We start from the raw sequence: 10,739 nt of genomic DNA, 5'->3' as shown, positions 1-10,739 counted from the left end.
TGTGCGTCTTTTTACGTGTGTTATGTATTTTAAATTATGTCCCGCGCTTTAATATTTAAAATTTAAATTTTAACATAAACTTGCACTTGTGGATCTATTCCGATCGGTTTCTATGCTATCTATGTTAAGGCGCATGCGTGCCAAAAATTTTATACGTATTTACAAAGTGTTTTAATTTAAATTCTAAAAATTTAATTGTACTTAATAGACATCTAATTGGCTCTCATGTTATGCATGTTAAGGTGCACGTGCGCCAATTTTTCGCGTTCACATAATAATTAATAGCCACTCCAATCGATGTTTATTTGTTTTAAAACGCATGCGCACCAATTTTAAATGTTTAATTCTAAATATTTAAATTTAAAATCTCTTTTTTGTATGTTCAAAAACGGCTAGTATCGTTAATGTTTTAAATTTAAATGTATGGTTCGAATTCTTTATTCGAATTTAATTTTACCTGAAGACGACGTGCTTATTTACGTCGAAAGCGCTCGTAAATTAAAAATAATTTCAAGTATATTTAACGCCTCATAGACTGACGTTCTTGGAAGTTTTGATTGACATAAGTTGGCGTGACATCCAACCCGTGAACTCAATACACCTAATAATCTTTTTTGTGAGAAGTATACTATATCAAGTACTTAAGAGATCTTTCTTTTATAAAGAATAGAAAAAGTAGTATTTGTAAAAATTTATCATTTTTTTCAAATTTTCCTTCTTGTGTAAATTACAAGGGTTATTTTCTGATTGGCTAAGAAAAAAATCACAAACAGAGGAAGGAAAATTTATTGTGTGTAAAATTTACATAAGTTTCCACATAATCACCATTCAAAATCAGATATATTTTGTATTATGGCACAAGCTTTTACAATCCCTCATCAAAAAAGTGGTATCACAGGTTACCTAGCTAGTTATTGATTTCATCTGTGAGCACTTCTATTTCAAACTTCTTAGCCAGCCAGACCTTCATCTTCCTGAAGAGATGCCAGCAATGTTCCCTCTAAGCTACGCTTCTGTGCACTACTCAAATTGTTGCCATGCACGAGAATTTATGAGCCGCACAGGTGAGCATGCACACTGATTTGAATTGTTGTTTACTTATTTCTCATTCTGTCTGCACCATGATTATTGCTGCGTATATTTTGATTTAATACATCAAATCATTGACAAAAGATAATATTTTATAAAAGTATGTTTTAAAATGAATTTTAATCTCTACTTTATAATTAATTATTTTAATTTTTATAGGAAAAAATAAGTTTTTATATATATATGCTCAGAAAAATTTTTTGCTCAGAACCTGCTCAGCAAAAATTTTTTTTGCTCAGAGAAGTATATGTTCCGCTCATCTACAAAAAAATTAGAGGGAACATTGGATGCAAGTTACTTGGCGCCGAATCTGAACTGTAGGGGGTGTCAAAAGTCTTTTAGTTGAACTGCTTGAGTAAAATCTTTGTGTGAACTGCAGTGTGAACTTGAGCATTGTCTTGGAGGAGAACAACATCCTTGGTCAGCATTCCATGCCTTTTGTTTTGAAGTAACTTTCAAAGCTACTTCAGTGTTTCTCAACAAGAATTTGAAGTTATTGTCCCCACTGCTGTGAATTCCATCAATTGGGTCTGCAAAAGAACTTTGAAGATTGTGGCTGCTGTTTGTCTGTTCATAAGTGTTGGTTTGAATTTCTTTGATTTGTTTGGAGAATGAGTGAATCCAAAGTTTTGATTGTTCCTTAGTCTTTATGTCCAGGAATTGAACCAATGTCTCATCTTTAGTCATAATCCTATCAAGAAAGTTGTCCCCCTTCCTGATGTTGCAGAAAAAATGTCAAAGCTGACTCATTCTTTGAGTTTTGTGAACAATAGTAAGTTGTTTTGGTATCCACCAGGCACAGAACTTTGGGTAACCTGATTTGAGATTTGAAAATCACTTAACTCCGGGTTTGCGTTGTAAAGTACTATATTATTTTTCCTACTTTTCCAACGATTATCGACACAACTGTGTGCCGGAAATAGCTGTTCCCTAACGGGTACTTTATGCGGATTCGCGTTAGTGTGCCAGGCCTGGACTTTTAGCGTGCACCGAAATTAAATAATGACCAAGTTTGTCAATAACAAATCAAATATTTAATAAATTTCTAGTAATAAACTATATACAAAGTTTAGTAAAATCAAACAACAATTTATTCAATGAAAATCAATAAGAATCAACCCGACAAAACTCAAATCAATCTAGTTTCTAACTTAATTCTATTCCCCTTTGGAATTCGACAAAATTCAAAGACTTAACTTATATACAATAATTCTTATGAATTAAAGATCCTAATCGTCACCTGAATATACTAGGAACCTATTTCCTCAACTCTCAAGATTTTCTCTGTTCGTCGATCCACAAATCGAATAACTTCAAAATCGCCTTGGAACTATTTGATCTTATCGGACATCTCTCTCGTTTACTGCTATGAATCTCACCAAGCTTGTTGCTAACTGGAGTTCACCTCGTTCATCTTCACTTGACATTCGGACTTTATACTGTGAGGTGATGTCACAATTCTGACTGCGATCACTCCCCTCATTTACATACTTATTCGCTAACAATAAATTTTTTCTATTTGTCTGGCAGCCTATTTTCCGACAATACTCGCTAACCTTTTACATTATTCTTTTTTACAAATTTCGGGATGTTTTATTCTTTTAAAGTTTAGCGAATTTAAGTTGTGCTTGTGGGGTCTTCTCCCCCCTTTTTCTCGGTGCGGACTTACTTTTTTCCGCTCGGGAACGCAAGTGTGTGTGAGTTTTTTCTACAGCGCTTTTCTCTCGTTGGTGAGTTGGTTTCTCTTATATTTTTAAGTTTTTAAGGTGAATGGTGAGGAAACCTTTGTCCTAACAAAACATAAGCCCCAAACAAAAATATAATAAAAAGCAAAAATAAAAGTAAATAAAAATAATGCTCGGACTTGGTTCCTTACAGTGTAAGTTGAGGTATTACTGTAGCTTTTCTTAGCTTTTAGTAGCTTTCTTGCGATCAAAAAATGACAAACGAAATTTTTAGATTGTACTTTATTTTATACTTAAATTGTACTTTATTTTATAATATGTTGCAAATACTTTTTAACAACAAATAATAAATTTATTATTAAAATTAATATGTTTATGTTAATTCTCTTTTTTATATGATTGACATCTAGAATTGTTGGGCTGTGGGACTTTCTGTTGGTTTTGTTAACATCAAAATCATTTGTAAAAATTATTTTATCTGTTTTCTGTTCTATTGTTTAATGCTTTAAATTTAAATGACATAAATTGTAACATGAGGAAATTTAATTGTTAAATGACTGTCTTAGGTGATTTGTATTTTTTTATTTTTAGTTTTCTGAGAACAGAACTATATATCATGCAACTCTTGATTTTAGGATATTTGACATTTATACACATTTTTAGAAACATGTTATGACTGAAAGTTGGAGACTACAGTAATACCTCAGTTTTTGCTGACTTTGGTTATTGTCAGATTCATTTTCATTGTTTTTTTTTCCTGCCAAAAAAAATTTGTCTTTGTTTTTATCAGTTGCCATAGATTTTGTCAGAGTGCCCATGTGACCTCGCTGCTAATTTTATGAAAACAAAGGGAGACCTGTGCATTTTCCTGCTCAGTGTGGCATTGTTTTGCATTGTGTGAGCATTATTACCCCATTCCTCTAGCCCAACAATTCCATTGCTTTCCTTTCCTTTTAACTTCATCATGGGACCAAAGAAAGTTTTCAGAGCCAGCAGCCCTTCGAAGAAGGCAGCCATGAACATGATTTAGTTGAAGAAGGAAATCATTGGAAAATATGAGAGCGGCATTAAGATTCCTGAAATTGGCTGCTTTTATATTCACTTTATATTAATTTCTTATTGTTTTTAGTATTAAACACTATATTTATTCTCTTTAAAATGTATTTTTCATATGTATTTTGGAGTGGCTAGAACAAATTAATTGGATTTAGGTTGATTCATATGGAAATAATTGCCTCGGTTTTTGTCAGTTTTGGATTTTGCCAATTGCTTTCGAACAGATTTTATTGATGAAAACTGAGGTATTATTGTATGTGTATTGTATTTTGAAATGGTGCTGCTTGCTTTCATATAAAAAGCAGAAAATTTTGCTAAATATCTTATATATCCAAGTGATAGAATATTACAATAAATAAAAATAAATTACCCATAACAAGTAACATCGTAATTTATTACAATGGACTGAAAGTCTTTGAATTCAAAGATTTAAATTAAAACTAAACAACACCATACACAGTCTTCCAGCAAATAATATGTATTAAAACCAATTAAAAATGGAATATTTTTGGCCTCTTTTAGGAGCCTACATCAGAAAAATTTAGTGTCTCAGCTAATGTTCTGTAATGATTGATGCTTGCTGTGCCATTTTTTAATTGATTCCAATACACCACTACCATACCTGGATTAATATCAATTATCTCCTTACTCAGTTTTTTACTGGCCAAGGGAGATTTTACAGCTATCTCCATCACTTTACGGGTAAACGTACTCCCCTTTGTGCCATCTGTAGGGAGAAGGACGGCCCCAACCACTATCTTTATAGATGCATGTGCCTTGAAAGGGAATGTCTCAAAATTGAACTAATTGCACAGAAATTAAACATCTCCTGGTCGTGTCAGCAACAAAATCTCCTTAAACACAAGGAACTTTATTCAGCTTTTCATAACCTAGTGCTTGCTTATGAGCAAGTGGAACCCATCACTATGCATGAGTAGTTTCTCACCAGACATTGTTCTCCTTCATTACCTCTGCCATTGCTATGGGCCTCTGTAAATATTGTACAAATGTTACCATAACTGCTACTGTTTTCAAAGTTGTAATGTAAAGGCTCATGTTACTTCTCTTATGTATTGTATTCTATACACAAATTGTATTTTACACTCTGTTATATTGTATCATTACTTAATTTTCTGTATTGTACTCAATTTTATGTAATTTATGTTTTTTTTCCTTCTGCACTTATACACGTCTCCATATTTTATTTTGTATTAACACTTGTAATATTGCATAGTGTCTGTACTTGTAAAACTTTCAGAATCCATCACTTTGTAATTCTGTATGTACCTTTTACTGTAAACAAATTGTAATTAACTATATCATCATTATATTTAACTGCAACATCATTGTAATACCTGCATCATCATTGTATTAACTCTTGTATACTATTTATTTCATCCTACTTTTTGATATCTCTGTAATTCCTGTATTGTAAGCAAGTTAACAATTACTTTATCTGGATTTCATTCCCGGTAGTGCCATGCGGAGCTGGGCATGTACAAATTATTGTATATAATAAAGATATTGACTGACTGACTGATTCCAATACATTTTATTTGTTGAAAGACTATGTGTGGGGTGTTCAGTTTTCATTTGTGTATGTTCCAGCTTTTGGAGACTTCTATATTCAAAGATTTAGTACATCACTTCTATTACTATGATTAATTATTACATTTTATTAAATTTTTACAAAAATCTGAAATGAAATATTTTAGTACAGGTAATCCCCATATAACACGGCAGTTATTCCAAAAAATTGCCGTGCTATGTGAATCCGTGTTATACGAAACAAAGGACTAGTACGAAAAGGGGGTTAGGTTCCAAAAATTAAAAAACATGCTATTATATTTTTGATAATTAAGATAAGAAAATTTTAGTAAAGATATTTAAGTGATACATGTTAATATAAATTAAACAGTGTTTTCTTCATCACTAAGCACTATTAACAGAAGGTGTTTTCTTTTGTCAAGATATTCTTATCCTCTGAGCATTTTTCTGCATTATCTTCAGATCCATGCTCTACCTTTTACAAAAAAAATGTTATTATAGATTACTTGCTTTTAGTTAAAAGATCTTTATAAATTTCCTTATAAGATGCTAAGCACTTATGAAGAATAAAGCAACTATGGAATAAGAGGAAAACATCTAGCAACACCAAAAGCAGAAGTGTCGAGATATGGCAACACTGAAACAAGTTTCAAGAAGAAACGCATCTATCAACAGAAGACGGGAAAAGAAAATTTACATACATAAGTACTAATAGTTCATGAAAATTATGCAGAAAGTTCAGGAAAATCTGATAGTATGTAATCAATAGGAAAGGTAACACGCCAAATTAATATATAATAACAAAAACAAAGACACTGAGTTCAGCATTACTTCCGTTTCAACCAAAAGATCTTTTTACAAAAACAAGGGGTCCCCATGGGTTCCCCTTAATCTGCTATCTTAGCAGAACTTGTTATGAGAGAGATTGAGCACAGAACGTTCAATTCCCTGCTTGCCATCCATTACCCAAGGCTGTATTTGCGTTATGTTGACGACATCCTCATAACGTGGGAAGGCGCAGAGGAGTCGTTCCTCATCTTTATGCAACAACTCGCAAGTATATATCCTTCCATCAATTTTACTTGGGAGAAAGAAAGCGATGCGGAAGTGGCGTTCTTAGACTTGCGTATATGTAAACTTTTGGATGGACTACAATTCTCGGTCCATCACAAATTTAGCATAGCTCCGCACATTATACCAGCAGAGGCCTTCCAACCTTCTCAATACGTTAATACTGCCATTGCCTCCCTTGTCAGAAGGGCTTATTTACTGTCATCTACCCAGGAGCTGATAAACGTCGAGTTAGATATCATCAATTTGGCGGTATGCGCTGCTGGCTTTTCACGTTCAAAGTTTACACATGTGCTCAATAAGGTAAAGAAAGCACTATTTCCAACTACTACTTTATGCAGCAAGAGAGAGTCTTCAAAGGTACAAATAGCGTTGCCTTACCTTGGACCCCTATCTTTATGTATCTGCAGAGTCTTTAAGCAGCGCAACCTTGTACTACCTTTAACCACTTCCAAGCCTACGCAAACTTATTTGTAATGATAGAGACAAATTTTCCACCCCTGAGAAATCGGGGGTCTATGCCGTACCTTTGGAAAATCAGGCAATGGGAGTAAACACAAGATATGTCGGGGCCACCACTAGAATGCTTTCCAACCGCCTTGATGAGCACCAAGACGTTGTTAGGAGGGGAAGACACACCACCAAGCTCGCAAGAAAGGTACTTGAGCAGGGTTACAACCCGCTATGGTCCCAAGCAGTTATGCTCAAGAGCTGCAAGGATCGAAAAACTGTTTTTATATGGGAATCTCTCCTCACTACCACCTTGGACACTTGCAACACCACTATGCTCGAGCTGCCTAGTGTATGGGTCATGCTGTATAAGCGTTTAAGCGAGTATTAGCAGTCTCCTAGTATGCATGTGGTGTGAGCATGGTTCCGCGCATGCGCCAGCTCGCACTTCACGGAGCTTTCTGCTCGTTTGGTTTTCGAATTATATTTAAATATTTACTTCGTGTTCTTAACGGCTTTAACATAATTTTAGCTTATCTTATGCGTTATATTCTGCATTCGATTATTTTTATTTAAAATTGNTTGAACAGCTGCAAATATACAATGAGTTGACAGATCTACTTGAAACTTGACACGTGTTTATGAAATAGTAGTACTATTTATAGAGTAATAAAGTGACGCTCCTAGTAGCGCCACCTCTTATCGAACGACAAAACTTATTGAACAACCTGGTATAATTAGTAGTAGCCTTAGGTTACATGGAGTTTGGCTCATAGCAAGTTTTCCATTCCACAGTGTTGATATCCTTGTAGTTGATCACCTGTCTGAGATGAAATGATTTATAAATATGTAATGTTTCAACATATCAAATGCAGTGTCAGCTTCAAACTTCCTGTATGATTTTGGCTTGGTCCCAGTTAACATTGACAGAATTGGAATTCAAGATGGCATAAATCTCCAAGGCTGTGGGTGGATTTGATCTCTGTATATCATCTTGGTGTTTTTTCAATCTTGCACATGGAGATCTCATGGTTGCCCCAACATAATATAAATCATGCATCACTCAGGTTGTTGATGGGAACAGTATTCTAAGGATATGTCTTGGATCAGGATGGTTCTTATCATTACACAATATTTTGAAAATTGTATTTTTTTTATTAATAATTCTCTGGTTCATAGTCCTGCTAATCTCTCATAAGATGCTATGGTGGAAAGATGCATAATCAACTGCTGTGTAAGTTACATGGCCTTTGAATTATTACTTGGTTTATCATTTGGTTTTAATTGGAGTCCTTTAGAGATTTCATGATCTGAGGCATAAAACCATACCATTCACCAAGGAAATATGTTGTATTTCAACTTGTGTGTTCTATCCTGTAAATCCTGACAATGTGTGTGGGGTCCTTCTAATCAGTCCTAAAGGCACCACCTTATAAAGGAATGGATCATGAGAGGTCCAGGAAATGAAGAATGGATTATAGAAGGCTTCAGGTGTGAAACTTTCAAAATCTGTAAACATTGATATTAATTCCATCATTCTAAAGAGAGAAAGATAGATAAATAAAAAAAAATGTGCCTTGGTGTTACTTTTTTGCTCAAGTGAACCAAGGCACATTTCTTTCTTTCAATATAAGGCCAGATAAATTGGAGTTAATATTATTGTCAAATTGTAGGATGTAGGGATGTCTTCTCCATATAATTAGTACATTACCATTACATTAATGTTTATGGGCTACAGACAAATGTTCGATCAATGCATACTTGGGCCAAGTAGCAAACTCCAGGAATCTAAGAACATTTCACACACTGTGAAAGTTGGCTCCCCAACCGTTCTGGACATATGTGGTGTTGTTAAAGGTGAAGGAAAAGTAGATTACCAGGTGTGCAAGTTCCAAAATCTGTGAATGTAATGCTGGAAAGTAGAACTTTTCCAGGAGAAATTCTCTGATGTGACATAAATGCAGTTTAAGTATTAAACAGGATAAAAATTTAGTTGTAGTCATAAAAATATTTATGATTATAATAAGTTAGGTAAGTCATTATAACCATGAACAATTGTAACAAACAGTTATAACGAAACTGTTTGTACACTTGTGTTTAATGTTTAACTTATAATTATTTAATGAACTATACATAACAGTAAGTTTGTCAAATCTTATGTTTAAATAATTTACATTAATATATTCCTAGTCATATATTGAATATATTTTTATTTAAAACATTAATTTATATATTTCAGATATTTCTTTGTATTTGAAAACGTGAAAGATTCATAATGGTTAGAGTAAGTAAATTATATTTTTTATCTAAGTTTTGATAGTTAGTCAGTAAGCTGGTGTTGCAGTGAAGATTAATTACAATAGTTTATTTTACTGTAGTGTAATTTATTTGCTGTTAATTTAGAATTTTACTATACAGTAGAGCATCAATTATCTGACTTAGTTAGGGACTGGGTTGGTTGGATAACTGAAAAAACGGATAACCGAAAAATATGAAAAAATACACTATTAGTATAGTATATTAGTATATTGCTATTAACCTACTTTGCATTGAATTTTTCATTGATGTTAAGCCTAACAGAAATTTTTAAAAAATAATAAACGTTGCTATTGTATCGTTAAAAATTAGAAAATTAAGCCTTGTTTAAATACTGGCTCCCTTTCATGGTCGAGCCAATGTTGCCAGCTAAAACATGTAAAAATAATAATAAAGTAGCCAAGACATAGCCAAATATTGTAGCGCTACATCACTAGTGGGCATTTGAATTTGCTGACTAGAACGCGGTCGGTTAACTGATGTGACAGTTGATCATAGGGGTCAGATAATCGATGCTCTACTGTATTTCTTTTGTAACATTTTTAAGAATTTGTTAAATTTGTTTCAATGCTTTTTATTTGATCTCTGGAATGTGAAGAAGAGAATTTAATTGAAATTTATGATGCTCATGTATCTTTCATAATAATCTTTTCAAAACTTCCAAGAACGTCAGTCTATGAGGCGTTAAATATACTTGAAATTATTTTTAATTTACGAGCGCTTTCGACGTAAATAAGCACGTCGTCTTCAGGTAAAATTAAATTCGAATAAAGAATTCGAACCATACATTTAAATTTAAAACATTAACGATACTAGCCGTTTTTGAACATACAAAAAAGAGATTTTAAATTTAAATATTTAGAATTAAACATTTAAAATTGGTGCGCATGCGTTTTAAAACAAATAAACATCGATTGGAGTGGCTATTAATTATTATGTGAACGCGAAAAATTGGCGCACGTGCACCTTAACATGCATAACATGAGAGCCAATTAGATGTCTATTAAGAACAATTAAATTTTTAGAATTTAAATTAAAACACTTTGTAAATACGTATAAAATTTTTGGCACGCATGCGCCTTAACATAGACAGCATAGAAACCGATCGGAATAGATCCACAAGTGCAAGTTTATGTTAAAATTTAAATTTTAAATATTAAAGCGCGGGACATAATTTAAAATACATAACACACGTAAAAAGACGCACATAAAGGGGCCGACATGTATGTGCTTTGAATCATGTAGGAGGTGCGGGAAGAGAATGCAAAATTATTGTTGGTTTTTTAACCGCCTGAATAAATTAATCCAGACGTCCGGTAAATCGAGGGTAGGGGTGTTGCACGGGGAGAGCAGTTTTGTGAGGAGGGCCTCCCAAATGTATATCAAGTTCCCTTCATCACAGCGTTTGAGTATTTCCACTCGATTCCAAAGCGCTACGTGGTGGTGTTGTATCACCAATTTGGAAAGTTCCGTGTCACAATTGCCAAGTGCCACCGAACGTTGGTGTTCAGATATGCGAGCAGC

The 10,739-nt window shown here is 33.5% G+C and overlaps 1 long non-coding RNA gene across 1 annotated transcript in view; it reads left to right on the top strand.

Annotated features, from left to right (window-relative positions):
• The window catches only part of LOC111640113, a 36,359-nt gene that overhangs the window by 18,322 nt on the left and 7,298 nt on the right, over nucleotides 1–10,739 (top strand). Inside the window, exon 2 of the long non-coding RNA XR_002759217.1 lies at nucleotides 9,139–9,183. This is a non-coding gene — a long non-coding RNA (uncharacterized LOC111640113). The remainder of the gene's footprint in view (nucleotides 1–9,138; nucleotides 9,184–10,739) is intronic.

This window comes from Centruroides sculpturatus, unplaced genomic scaffold (genome assembly GCF_000671375.1).
Source record: "Centruroides sculpturatus isolate CEXI.00-Female unplaced genomic scaffold, Cexi_2.0 scaffold1405, whole genome shotgun sequence".
In the NCBI taxonomy this organism is placed as follows: Eukaryota; Metazoa; Arthropoda; class Arachnida; order Scorpiones; family Buthidae; genus Centruroides; species Centruroides sculpturatus.
The sequence above is the reverse complement of the archived record's forward strand: the minus strand, read 5'-3'. Positions and strand labels throughout refer to the sequence as shown.